This window comes from Cricetulus griseus, chromosome 4, assembly GCF_003668045.3.
Source record: "Cricetulus griseus strain 17A/GY chromosome 4, alternate assembly CriGri-PICRH-1.0, whole genome shotgun sequence".
Classification (NCBI taxonomy): Eukaryota; Metazoa; Chordata; class Mammalia; order Rodentia; family Cricetidae; genus Cricetulus; species Cricetulus griseus.
Genome location: NC_048597.1, coordinates 204,287,566 through 204,302,341, shown reverse-complemented (window position 1 = coordinate 204,302,341; position 14,776 = coordinate 204,287,566). Strand labels below are relative to the sequence as shown.

Here is a 14,776-nt window from a genome sequence, read left to right as displayed (position 1 = left end):
ACACTTGGAAACATCTTTTTTAATTTTTTTTTATGAAACAAAAGATAACCTCACTATAAAGAATGCTTCTGTGAAGTTTATGGTTAAGGACTTATTTAGCAATTATATAGTTAATTTTCAGATAGTTCAGCTGAGGTCAGGAAAATCTATATTAAGTTAATTGGAGACTTGTTGATCCATCTCTTCTTTTAAAAAAAATCACTATGTGTCCCGACCTGCAGGATGTCAACCTGGGGCAAGAGAGTCAGGGATAGGGAATGGGGACAAGAGACGCAGAAAGAACGACCACAAGACAGGATTCTGATCAAGTGGCAAACTTTATTTTTCTCAGGCTAGCTTATATAGTCAGTAGAGCAGGATATGGGAAGGGGTAGAATGGGTTGTTTGTGCACCAGTGTAGGCAGGATATTAGGAAACCACAAAGAGAGGATGTTGGGCAGGGTAAAGAGTTTATGAGTAAGAGGTCTAGGAAGGGTTGCCTAGGTGACTGAGCCTGTGGGTGGAACACAGGGTTAAGTTGTTTTTTTTCTTGAGCTGAGGTTCTAAGGAGCTGCTATGTAAAGATTAACTATGTGGCCGCCAAGCATACGGCCTGAGATCTTTGGCTCCCAACAACTATGTTTTAAAACATTATTTGTCTTCCTTGGGTGGAAAGTGTGTTTGCCAGGTGACCCGGAATTACTATGCACAGCAATTAAAAAGGTAATCTTTCCCCTTGTCATATTTTCTTCACTCTAGTTTCCCCATGCAATTCTTATGATGCTTCCTTCTTTGTCCTGTGAGGAAGAAGGAGAAAATATCTACAAAAGCATTTGGTGGGATCGCTGGCAATCAGTCTCAGTCATGTGTCTTCTACTTTCTTTATTCAAGTTGCTCTGCCCTAAAGTTCAGATCACATGATTTATCCCTTTAGCCACTTGAGTTCAGGCTTTCCTTCTGTAAAGATGTTCTCATGCATGATCAAGGTCAATGTTGGGAACGCATTCCTGCAAGCTCAGGCTGATTGGTTCCACATCCATCTTAATGGAGGGTCTCAGAATTGGAGGCCAGAAGAACACTAACATGAACCTTGTTTTCCCAGGGCACATTTTGTTTGACTACAGCAAAATAATGTATTTTCAGTGTCACTTAATTTTTCTGTCTAACCCATATACAACCCACAGTGGAAACTGTAGTGGAAAAATCCCAAGAGGGCATTTTTCTCCCTGCCTTGAGACAGGGTCTCAAGTAGTCTAGGCTAGCACAGAACTTGCTGTGTAACTACAGAGGGTGTGAAATTTTGATCCCCCTGCCTCCGCTTCCCACATGCTGGGACTATAGGCATGTGCCATCAGGCTGTGCTTCATTATGTGCTAGGGATTGAACCCAGGGCCTTATGCTCACCAGGCAAGTACTCTACCAGCTAAGCCACATTTCCTAGCACTCCCAGGTTGCATTCTAATTGCTAAATATTTGTACTAATTGTGCAAGTACCAGACGCTCCAGAGATACGATCTAGGGACCTAAGAAAAAATGCAGTGTAATGTAAGGAGTCTCACAAAAGCAAAGCATTGCTGGATAGAAACATTTCATTCCAAATCTTCTCCAAATGCTCACATATGATGTAGGCACTTAACAATTATTTATTTTGGTGGCAATTAGATGACGCTGTTGTTTTGTGAAATGATATTGGCTAGGGGATTCATTATCTGCCTGGAGGAGAAACAATCCCACGTCCGTGCTTTTTCCAATCAACAGCTGAGCCCTGTGTGGACCAAGGCCAATGGCTGCGACAATGACCTCAGTTCACCCACAGCCCCTGGGATGTCCTTATTGTCACAGGCACACTTGCCAAGTCACTTGATGCCAGGGCTTCTGCCAGCAAACAGGGGAAGTGGATTCTAAGTTGGCAGTTTGCATTTTCAGGGAAGGATGAGCAAAATGCAAATCCACAGGCAGCTTTGCCGCAGAGAACACGTCTGTAGAAGGTTCTGCTCCTGGTCTGCGGCTCCCCTCCACCAACACATCACTTAGCACTTTGAGAGAAAAGATCTGTTTCTGCAGCATGTCTGGTTTTTTTGTTTGTTTGTTTGTTTTGTTTTTTTAAGCCGTCATTTCCAGTTTCTAGGATTTCTCTTTCCTACAGACAGACATGGTAAGTCATGCTCTGACGCTCAGACCAGTTCAGTCACATCAAGCCTGAGAAGAAAGGTAGCCCACTGTTACCCAACACATGCATCCCATATGTAGACCAGGAAATTTTACATGAAAAGTATGCATAAACATTTGGTTATTTTTCAATATAGGAACAGATCAGAAGCTTACAAGATCTTGTTCGTGTATTGCCTGTGTATATCTCAATACTATTTTTAAGGGCAATCTTGGCCATGTTTAGAAAATGAAACAATTTTAAAAGAAACAACACATAATATTGTGACCATTTCCTTTTGTTCCTGGGAGTTTTGCCAAAAAAATTTAAACCCCTTTCACATCTAGAGGTAAGAAAACCCACCTACTGGAGTCTACAGAGTCCTAGTCACACTGCCCTGCTGGAAATCATCCCAAACTTTCTCACTGCCTTTGGAACCATAATAAACATGAACTCCAGGTGTCAGGTACATTTCTAAATACACTACATGTTATCTCGTTCAGCCATCCCAACGAATCCATGAAGCTGATGCTAGTATTAGCCCAGGCTGGTGGAAAGTGAGGTAGAGAGGTCAAGCCCCTGCATGATACAGCCCTTGACTGCCTCATGTATCTTCCCACGCAGTTTGGCCATCATCATGCTGCCATTTCACTGTTTGAGGAACACTCCAAAGATGGCTTCCACCTCAGGGCCCGCTTCTCGGCCAACGCTTCTTCCTGTTAGTCTAAGTCTGAGTCACCTCATCTTAGGTCTCAGCTCAAGGATTACTTCTTCACAGAGCCCCACCTGAGCCTTTCAGACACCATACATGGAGCATGTGTGTCACATAGCCATAGTACTTCTTCACAGATTATGTGGCATCCATCTTACCACCATTGGGCATGTCAGAGAGCAGAATTTACCTACAGCCAGCATGGTGCTTGGAAAATACGCATTGAGCAAATGACTACATCCTGGTAATCTTTTAAATAGTAAAGTGGCAGGCTGTGCTTCCTACAGTTCATCATACAATTATATAAAAATGCAAACTCACTTAAAGGTATAGAGCAAACGTTAACCTTAGGAATAGGAAGAGACATCATATAATAGACAGTTATAATATAATAGACGCTTATAATACAATGACTGTCTAAGGTCACTTAGCAAGTCTGAGGCAGAGCCCAAAGTTTGCACCTTGCTGTGTTTCCCATGACCTGGCTATGGTAGAGCCTGAGGGGACCCCCGCTTTTTTTTCATGTTCTATATTTTACATTCCAATCCCAGTTCCCCCTCCCTCCTCTCCTCCCACTCTCCCCAATGCCCCCCCCCCACCTCCCTTCTTCTCCTTGGAGAGGGTAAGGCCTCCCCTAGGAAGTCTAATAAGTCTGTCCCATCATCTTGTTGAGGCAGGACCAAGGCACCTCCCCACCCCCCTGTGCCTAGGCTGAGCAGGGTATCTCTCCATACAGAATGGGCTCCACTAAGTCAGTTTGTGTGTTAGTGTTAGGTCTTGGACCCACTACCAGTGGCCTCATGTATTGTCCCAGTCACACCATTGTCACCTATATTAAGGGAGTCTAGTTCGGTCTTATTCAGGTTCCCCATTTGTCAGACCTGAGTCAGTGACCTCTCACTAGCTGGGGTCAGTTGTTTCTGTGGCTTTCCCCATCATGTTCTTGACTCCTTTGTCCATGTTATCACTCCTCCCTCACTTCGATTGTACTCTAGGAGCTTGGCCCAAAGTTTAGTTGTGGATTTCTGCATCTGCTTCTGGAAGAGGGTTCTAGCTTCTCTAAGGTTGTGGATTGTAGGCAGGGTATCTTTGGCTTTATGTTTAGTATTCACTTCCTCTTATGAGTGAGTCCGTACTATATTTGTCTTTCTGGTTCTGGGTTACCTCACTCAGGATGTTTTTTGTTTTGTTTTTTGTTTTTGTTTTTGTTTTGTTTTGTTTGTTCTGTCCATTTGCCTGAGAATTTTAGGATGTCGTTTCTTACCACTGAGTAGTACTCCATTGTGTAAATGTGCCACATTTTCTTTATCCATTCTTCAACTGAGGGGCATCTAGGCTGTTTCCAAGATCTGGCTATTACAGATAATGTTGCTATGAACATAGTTGCACAAATGTCCTTGTGGTGTGAATGTGCCTCTTTCGGGTATATGCCCAACAGTGGAATTGCAGGATCTTGAGGTAGGCTGATCCCTAATTATCTGAGAAATCGCCAGACTGATTTCCACAGAGGCTGTACAAGTTTGCAGTCCCACCAGCAATGGAGGAGTGTTCAAGGGGACACTTCATAAGCTGATTTCCTCTCTTTAGACACACAGGAAGCCCACATTTCCCAGCCTCCTTTACAAGAAGAATGAGGCCATGTGAAGAGGTCTGGGCCAGTAGGATGTCAGTAGAAGTGACATATCAATATCAAATATTCTGTATAATCCCTAGGAGTTCTGTTTTGGCTTTAGTGAAAGGATTCAGTAGAGGAAACACGAGGTCCTAGGAGATGGCACAGCTTCTCAGGAAAGGAGTTAGTGCTGAGGACCGCTGCCCAGGACAGCCACTCACAGAGATCAAGGAGAACTCCATGCTAGGTTAGGCCACTGGGGTTTTTGGAGCTGCTGTTAAGGAAGCTCAGTACTTTCCATTAGTGACCCGGGCAGTGGTGTGCATCAGTTGTCCTCTTCCTCAACACCTCTATGACATGTGTTGTTTTCAGTGTCTATACGTTCTTTATAAGCAAACAGCTTGGTGTGCCTCCCAGATAAAGCAGGCTCTGAAAATGCCCAAGGGGGATACGGCTTTGCCCGATTACAGCTATGTAGAGCGTACTTGGCAAGCAGTGCTCCATTAACGGCAACTCATTTCAGAGGGAGCATGGACCATTTGGATCAATCACAAAAACGAGACAATGCAGAATAACTGGGCACATTGCACTTGTCAGCTTTCTATCATGGTGACATGCCTGAGATGAAGGAACTGTAAGAGAAGATAGTGTTTATTTGGGCAGAGGCTTTCACAGGTTTATCCTGTTGCTTCTCAGCCTGTGGTGAAGTGGCATATCATGGCCAGGAACATGTGGTATTGCAAAGACAGGTTCATTGCAGCTAGAAAGTGAAAGAAAGATGAAGGGGCCAAGACCTTGATTACCTCATTAAAGAAATGCCCCTGTTTCAGTTAGGATTTCTATGGCTCTGATAAAACACAGTGACCACGAACAAGCTGTAGAGGAAAAGGGTTATGTACTCTCACAGCCTGTAGGCTGTCATCCGGGAAATCAGGGCAGGAACCCAAAGCAGGAACCTGGAGGCAGGAGCTGAAGTAGCGGCTGTGGAGGGAGGGGTGCTCCTCCCAGTTTGCTCAGTTGTCACTCTTATAAACTCTAGGACCACCTGCCCAGGCATGGCACTGCTCACAATGGGCTGGGCCCTTCCACATCAGTCACTTAAAAAACAAAACCAAAACACCACAGGCCAATCTAATGGGGGCATTTTCCCAGTTGGAGTTCCCTTTAGCCGAATGACTCTAGCTTGTGTCAAGTTGACACAACACTAGCCATCAGGACCCCGTTGGCCTATTTTCCTCCCAGTGAGCCCACTCTCTAAAGGACCTACCGTATCCTAATGCAGTGGTTCTCACCCTTCCCAATGCTGTGACCCTTTAATACAGTTCCTCATGCTGTGGTAACCCCAACCATAAAATTATTTTTGTTGCTACTTCATAACTATAATTTTGCTACTGTTAACAATCATAATGTAAATATCTGATATGCAGGATGATCTTGGGTAATCCCTGTGAAAGGGTCTTTCAACCCCAGAGGGGTCACAACCCATACACTGAGAACCACTGTCCTCATGACATCCTAGGCCGAACACCAAAGCTTCAATACATGCTCTTTTCAGGGCATGTTCAAGATCCACACCAAAGAATACAGCAATGGCTCTAAGTTTAGTCTCTAAAATGCCACCACCATTACCCTGACTCCTTTACCTGGCTGGACAGCGGGGGCAAACGGCATCCAGCAGCTGTTTCTTGACCTGAGAAACTAAATTGACCCCTTCCTCCTCTCTACCGCATGAGCATTTTCCCTTCCTGGAATATATTTTCTCTTCATCTCCAACCATTGGCTCTCACCCCAATTTCAAAGTTGGGCCAAACACATCTTCTCTAGGAACCTGCCTCCCAACCCCCTCAGGCCAGATCTAGAGGGAATTATCATTTCTCTTTTCCCACCAGAGCCCACTAGTCTTCTCCCCTTGGCAGACAACCAGTCACCACATGACCTTCGGCATGGCCTCAACCTCACAGTGCACAACCAGACAGTTCCCTCTGAGCTCTGTGTCTACATAACTGAAACACATCAGGGGAGCCCAGGCAGATGGCAAGGTGAGGTGGAGGTGGTAATGAGAGAGACATTTCTATCTTCATTTTATTTATTTTGATCTAGGCTTTTCTGTGCTCTTTGGTTATCTATTTCAAAAATCAACAAGGGTTCATTAAATACCAGGGAAGGACAAAGAATTGAACTCCAAGAGTCCATGTGACCCAGAGCCTGGCAATACCTCTTTTGGAGCAGGCTGGACCTCACTGAGATGAAAGGCAGCACCTAAGGCTAGGTTGATATGCCTGTCACACGGGGGTTTCTTTGTTACTTCTTTCAATCCATGTGGACAGGGTTGTGAATTTTAAAAGCAAGGGTGGTAACTTGCTTTTCTGGGTTATGCTTCCTGATAGAAGACTTCAGAAGGTCATGAAACTAAAGCAAGCCAATTTCTCTGCATCTTCAAAGAGTCATTTTAGGACATTCTTTCTGGTTTCCAGAAGTTGTCAAGATGAGGCAACCCAGAACAAGATAAACATGATTCGTGGAGATTTGTGGAAGGAAAAAAAGTGTCCCTACATTAAACAATTAGTCTGTGTTACAGCTATTTTTAAGCACAACAGAAATAAAAGCCGGAGGAACCTTTAACTCCTCTTCATCATAGAGCATTGGGGATTTCTTCCGTGTGTGCACACACGAGTGCATGTGTTTCCGAGTGTGTGTGCAGGTACACTTATGTGTGGAAACCAGGGGCCGCCCAGGCATTGTTCTTCAGGAGCTGTCCAGCTTGTGTTTTAAGACTGAGTCTCTCACTGGGACCTGGCACTCTCCAGTTAGGCTAGGCTGACTGCACAGCAAGCCCTAGAGATCGTGCCTGGCTTTTCCTATGTGCTCCAAGGATCAGATTCTGCAGCAGTATTTTGCCATCCTTGTTCTCGACCAGTCTCTGGCTCATTCTTCTTAAATGATCCTAAATGTAAACCCTCCAAACCTTTATAAGGTAGAGCCTATTTCTATCTATCGACCTAAAGAGGAGGGGGGAGCCCTGAAATGTCCTTTTCAAGAATACTTCTGTAATCTGGAATTTAACTGGATAGATCTGTAATGGATCCTGAATATAAAATTATAATGGTATTTTACTAGGACTGAAACAAAACCCTTCCCTTCTGAGATGAGGGGGGTCATAACAAGGCAATTGAATAGTTAAAACAGAATATATACAAATGAGCATCCACGCTCCTCTCCCATGACTAAAATGGCTTTGAGGGGCCACATACAGTTGCCTCAAGAGATAACTCAATTATTTGAAAATCTAATTTCTTTGTAAAAATTAATGTTGCTGCCCATAATCTACAACAGAACAACAGGCTTTAATGAGACATTCCAGCCCATGCCATCTTCCCTTCCCTGGTTTCTGCCTCTCACCGGTGACCAGATTAACTCTGTGTGAGCCCTTCCAGGACTCACCTCCTTGTGGAAAAGCAGCCTGCAGCCTCATCTTGATTTATCTCTTTACTCATTATCTTTTTGCTTCCTATAATCCCCCCTACTCCTCCATCAAATTCCTAGTTAAATCAATATTCAAAATTTGCTTTACCACCTTCATGCAAGTATTCACTGCTGATCTAAAGTGTTCCATTTCTCATAAAATTTGTTTTCCATGCCAATCTTGTCAAAAGCAATCTACAGATTCAATGCAATTCCCATCAAAATCCCAACACAATTCTTCACAGACCTTGAAAGAATAATACTCAACTTCATATGAAAAAAACAAAAAACCCAGGATAGCCAAAACAACCCTGTATAATAAAGAAACTTCCAGAGGCATCACCATCCCTGACTTCAAGCTCTATTATAGAGCTATAGTCCTGAAAACAGCTTGGTATTGGCACAAAAATTGACCAATGGAAGCAAATTGAAAACCCTGATATTAATCCACACACCTACGAACACCTGATTTTTGACAAAGAAACTAAATTTATACAATGGAAAAAAGAAAGCATTTTCAACAAATGGTGCTGGCATAACTGGATTTGGAGATGTATAAGATTGCAGACTGATCCATATCTATTGCTATGCACTAAACTTAAATCCAAATGGATCAAAGACCTCAACATAAATTCAGCCACACTGAACCTCCTAGAAGAGAAGGTAGGTGGCACCCTTGAACAAATTGGTGCAGGAGACCACTTTCTGAACATAACACCAGTAGCTCAAACATTGAGATCCACAATTAATTAATGGGACATCCTGAAACTGAGAAGCTTCTGTAAAGCAAAGGACACAGTCAGCAAGACAAAATGCCAGCCCACAGAATGGGAAAAGATCTTCATCAACCCCACATCTGACAGGGGGCTGATCACCAAAATATACAATGAACTCAAGAAGCTAGCCACCAAAACAACAAACAATGCAATTAAAAAGTGGAGTGCAGAACTAAATAGAGAGTTCTCAACAGAGGAATCCAAAATGGCTGAAAGACACTTGAGAACGAGCTCAACATCATTAGCCATCAGGGAAATGCAACTCAAAACCACTCTGAGATACCATCTTACTCCTGTCAGAATGGCTAAAATCAATAACACCAATGACAATCTATGCTGGAGAGGATGTGGAGAAAGAGGAACTCTCCTCCATTGCTGGTGGGAGTGCAAACTTGTGCAGCCACTTTGGAAATCAGTATGGCAGTTTTTCAGGAAAGTGGGAATCAGTATACCTCAAGATCCAGCAATCCCTCTCTTGGGCATATACCCAAAGAATGCACACTCATACAATAAGGACATATGTTCAACTATGTTCATAGCAGCATTATTTGTAATAGCCAGAACCTGGAAACAACCTAGGTACCCCTCAACTGAAGAACAGATAGAGAAAATGTGGTATATTTACACAATGGAGTACTATTCAGTGGAAAAAAACAACGGAATCTTGAAATTCGCAGGCAAATGGATGGAACTAGAAGAACCCATCCTCAGTGAGGTAACCCAATCACAAAAAGATAAACATTGCATGTACTCACTCATTTTTGATTTTTAAACAGAGCAAAGGATCACTAGCCTACATTCCACACTGCCAGAGGAGCTAGGAAACAAGGAGGACCCCAAGAGAAGATTACATAGTCCCTCAAAGAAGGGGATGGGAGAGGAAGGAGAGTTTCATTCAGTTGCTGTTTGAAGCAGAAACAGACACCCACAGCTAAGCATTGAACCATACTACTGGAATTCAGTTGTGGAGAGGGAGGAGGGGTGAGCAAAGGAGTCAAGACAGGGCTGGAGAGACCTGCAGAAACAGTGGACCTGACCCACTGATAGAATGGAGACCCTAGTCATAAAGCTGGGGAAACAGCATTGGACCAAACCAAACTCTCTGAATGTGGCTACCAGCTAGGAGGCCAAGACAGTCTATGGGACCTCTAACAGCAGAGCCAGTCTTTATCCCTACAGCACAAATGGACTTTGGGAGACCATTCCCTATGGAGGGATACTATTGCACCCCAGATACAGCAAGGAGGGTCATACAGACAAGCAATATGACAGATTTTAAAGGTCCTTGATAGAAGGCCTCACTATCCCTGGGGATGAGTTGGGGGGGAGGGGTTAGGTGGGGAACATGGGGAGATGGGAGGGTGAGGGAATGGGGGGGATGGATATGTAAATATGAGTAATTAAAAATAATTAAAAAATGAAAAAAAAGAAATTTGTTTTCCTTGCAGAGGTAATTGCATCTCTTGAAGTTTGCTTAGTTTTCTGAGTCTCTATCACTAAATCCTCCCAATACAGGCATCAGTAGCCCACAGTTTCCACTTTCTCCTTGGGAATATCCATTCTGTCACTATATATATAATTATACAAATCCAGTGTTTAAGGGAATATTTCTATAAAATAGATTCATAGTAATTGATGAACTCAAAACCTGTGAATAATTTATTTTCCTATTATTATTATTATTAGTGTGTGTGTGTGTGTGTGTGTGTGTGTGTGTGTGTGTGTGTGTGCGCGCACACACACGCACGCATGCAGGGCGAAAGATGCATACCATGCATATGTGTGTTTGGGTGTTGGTCCTTGCTTTTCCACTTTGTCCGAGGTGGACCCTTATTGGTTGGGTAAACCACGCTAGCCCTCTAGTTTCTGGAAGTTCTCTTGTCTCCCCTTCCCATTTCTCATAAGCATGCCAGGATTATAGACACTTGCACTACTGTTTCCAGCTTTTAATTGGGTTCTGGGGACAGAAACACAGGTCACCAGGCTTACACAGAGATTGTTTTTACACACTGAATCATGTCTTCAGTCCCAGCCTTTAAAATTAACAGAATATTAACAGCAGAAAGCTGTATTAATTCCCATTCTCAGTACTTTCTCCTACACTGGATGCTATCAATATGAACCAACTTAGTAGGTGCATATGCACACATTACAAAGGAAAGACATCGTTGTCATTTTGTGGTCATTGTGAGGGAAAGCTGAGCTTATTTAAGGTGACAAGAGACAAGAGGGACAATGTCCGGTAAGCGACACTTCATCAAAGATACCCTGGAGGTGGTAAGCCCATGGGCAGCATTAGAAATAGACACGCAGTCAAGAGAAGAGAAACCTGTTATTTTACCTTAGAAGACACGCAGAGAGGCAGAGGGCACAATAATTTATTATTTTAAATGTTGAGTTTAAGATGTTACAGGAATATGCCACAGTATCAAAGGGCAATCAGCGTGACTGACACAAAGGCCCCAGCCTTGTCTACCCCCAGTTTTGGCTCCCTAGCCCACTCTATCTTTCTGGGTGTCATTTTTGCCTCAACTCATCTTAAATTCCAAGAGTAGTGATTCTTCCGTGCAACAACGTCATGAAAAGAACCACATTATCAATCTCCCAAGCAATAAAGACTTTCTGGGGCCAGCTGGGTCCCGAAGACACAGACCTAAGGAATGGATCAACCAGACCAGTGTGACCAACCATGACTGGCTGTGCCTAGCTGTTACCTCTTCCTTGTTTCTCCCCATGTAATTCTAAAGCTCTTGCCAGCAGCTCAGGATGCTTAGAAAGTATGCTAGAGAAGCCTATAACCCCAGCATTTGGGAAGGAGAGACAGAAGGACAGAAGTCAGTTCAAAGCCAAGCTAGTCTACATAGTGAATTCTAGAGCACAGTGAGTTCCCATCTCAAAAAAAAAAAAAAAAAAGACAAAAAAGACAAAAAAGCCTTTTCTGTCACCCCAGCACTTAGAAACCTGTAGCAGAAAGACAGTGACATCAAAGTAAGCCTGGGATACATACATAGTGAGACCCTGTTACAAAAGCCAAGGGTGAGGAGGGAGGAGGAAGGCATGGGAGGTAAGGGAGAAACCTAGCTAACTTCATTATACATTCTCTTCAAAATAGTTAAATCACCTTTCACTTAGCCTCACCCGAAAAGTTCTAAAAAAAATTAATGAAACTAAAACCAGAAGAAAAGTGGATAAACTAGCATGATATTTAAGCAAAACGAGGCAGGGAATGAGTCACTTTGCTCAGTTGGTGTGACATTTGATTAAATGTTCTTAAATGTTCTGTAATGACGACGACGACGACATGCTTAGGAAAAACCATAAGGACACCAATGAAGAAAGAGGACAGAAGAGGCTCAACTGTCACTGGGCACGTCTAATGCACATGGCCGGACACGCCACCATAGATGCAGGGAACAGTGTCCAATGTGTCTGGCGCCTCTCTAGGTATCCTGTCTGTGTTTTTAGTGCTTGGCTTTAATTTGAGAAAAGGTTAAAGTGCCTTTACTCAGGACCGACCCCCCCCCCCAGCTGCCTGAGGGGCTGGCTGGCATCAAAGAGTGTCTCGGAGCTTCTTAATCAGTCCCAAAGCCAGGCACAAGGGGTGCTGCTGTTCTCACCCCACTCCTAGGCCACAATCCCTAGGCAGGGTCCCCACAGTCCCCTGATATTTCAAATGTCAGTCAGGCAGAGATTTTCAATTTGAAGCCCCACCCTCTTTTATAATCTTAGAAACAACAACTCCATTTAGGTATGGTTACTAACTCTAAACTCATTCATCCTGAGTGCACATGTCAGTGATGTTTAGTAAACTCGTGCAGTTTCACAACTACAGTTACCATCCAATTCTAGAACATTTCTATCAATGCCTCCAAAAGATCTCTTATGCTAACTGCAGCCAGTCCTTGTTCTCACCCCAGCCTCAGGAAGCCACAGATGTGCCTTTTCTAAGTGTTTTATGTACATGGACTGCTATAACATAGGGTCTTTGCATTTGGCTTCTTTCACTCAGCATAGTGTCAGCAGATCCATCCATGTTATGGCCTGAGTGAGTACCGTGCTCCTTGTATGAGTAAAAAGCATTTCATTTATGTATACACTATTTTTCCATTCATCAGTTGATTGATATTTGGGATACATCCACTTTGGGGTTATTAACAATGTGTCATATGGCCAGCTTTATGCAAGTCTTATGAATACATATTTTCACTCTTCTTGTACTGAGGGTGTCAGTGCTAAGCCATGTGGTAGATGTTTAACTTTAAAAGAAACTGTTTTCTGAAGTGACAAGTACCATTTTATACTTCTTCTACCAGCACTGTGAAGAAGTTAAGACTGTGTGTGTGTGTGTGTGTGTGTGTGTGTGTGTGTGTGTGTGTGTGTGCTGTGCCTGAGTGCACATGTGTGCATGCCTGATGTCTTCCTTAACTACTCTCTGTCTTATTTTTTGAGACTTCCACTGAACCTGGAGCTCACTGATTTGTTGAGATCCACTGACTTCCAGTCCCTGGAATCCTCCTGTCTTCACCTCCCCAGCCAGAGAATTACAGGCCTGTTCCACATTCAGCTTTTCATGTGGGTGTGAGCGATTAAAACCAGGTCCTCATACTTGCACAGAATGCGATTTACTGACAGAGCCATCTGCCCAGTCCCTATTGTCTGTCTTCTTGACTCTTGCCATCTTTACATGCTTGACATTTGTACTTTTTACTTTTGTATTCATTGTAGTTTTTATTTGATTTTCTCCGGTACCTAATGATGCTATGCTTATCTTTCTATACCTGATGGCCATTAATTTACCTTCTGGTAACATGAGACTAGAGAGATAGCTCAGTGGTGCTGTTCTTCCTGAGGACCCAGGTTTGATTTCTAAGTAACCACACGGTGGCTTACAAGTGCCTGACCTCCAGTTCCAGAGGATCGGACACTCTCTTCCGGCCTTCAGAAGCATCCAGCATGCACCCAAAGCAACAGTGACCACAGAGCCCTGAAGAGAATGCCCCAGCCCTGAACATTGTTTCCCCCTTCCATTTTTCAATCAGCCATGATTTTGTTTTATTTTAATGCCAACCATAACCCCACCAGGGTATTTCTAGGGAAATGGAAGCTGCTAATACTTTCTCTTACACATCACAATGGAAACAAGTGTGTGTATCAGGACAGGCAGTGGCTCCACTTGGTCTGCCCTCAGTAAAGGCCTTGGCCACACTGATGAAAATGGCAGCTTGCTACCTGTGTCAAAAATATGAAATGCTTCAAGACAATCAGCTGTCATTTTAAAGGAATAAAAAAGAAACAAAGCTGTGGTGGTGCACATCTTTAATCCCAGCACTCGGAAGGCAGACGCAGGTGGATCTCTGTGAGTTCGAAGCCAGCCTGGTCTACAGAGTGAGTTCCAGGACAGCCAGGGCTGTTACACAGAGCTGAATCTTTCCTCCTTGGATTTGTTTTTGGTTTTTTTGTTTTGTTTTGTTTTGTTTTTCGAGACAGGGTTTCTCTGTGGCTTTGGAGGCTGTCCTGGAACTAGCTCTTGTAGACCAGGCTGGTCTCGAACTCACAGAGATTCGCCTGCTCTGCCTCCCGAGTGCTGGGATTAAAGGCGTGCGCCACCAATGCCCGGCTGGATTTGTTTTTATAAAGTTATTTTGTTTTGATTTGCATTTCCCTGATGGCTAACGATGTTGAGCAGTTCCTTAAGTGTCTTTCAGCCATTTGAGATTCCTCTGTTGAGAATTCTCTATTTAGATATGTACCCCATTTTTAACTGGATTATTTGGTGTTTTGGAGACTAGCTTCTTGAGTTCTTTGTGTATTTTGGAGATCAGCCTCTGTCAGGTGTGGTGTTGGTGAAGAACTTTTCCCATTCTGTAGGCTGCCATTTTGTCTTGTTGACTGTGTCCTTTGCCTTACAGAAGCTTCTCAGTTTCATGTGGTCCCGTTTATTAATTGTCCATCTCAGGATTTGTGCTACTGGTGTTATGTTCAGGAAGCAGTTTCCTGTGTCAATGCATTCAAGGGTACTTCCTACTTTCTCTTCTAAGAGGTTCAGTGTGGCTGGATTTATGTTGAGGTCTTTGATCCATTTGGAC

The 14,776-nt window shown here is 43.5% G+C and overlaps 1 protein-coding gene across 1 annotated transcript in view; it reads right to left on the bottom strand.

Moving 5' to 3' along the window:
- Pcolce2 (procollagen C-endopeptidase enhancer 2) overlaps window positions 1–14,776 on the bottom strand; it is a 50,609-nt gene that overhangs the window by 21,507 nt on the left and 14,326 nt on the right. The window lies entirely within an intron of this gene.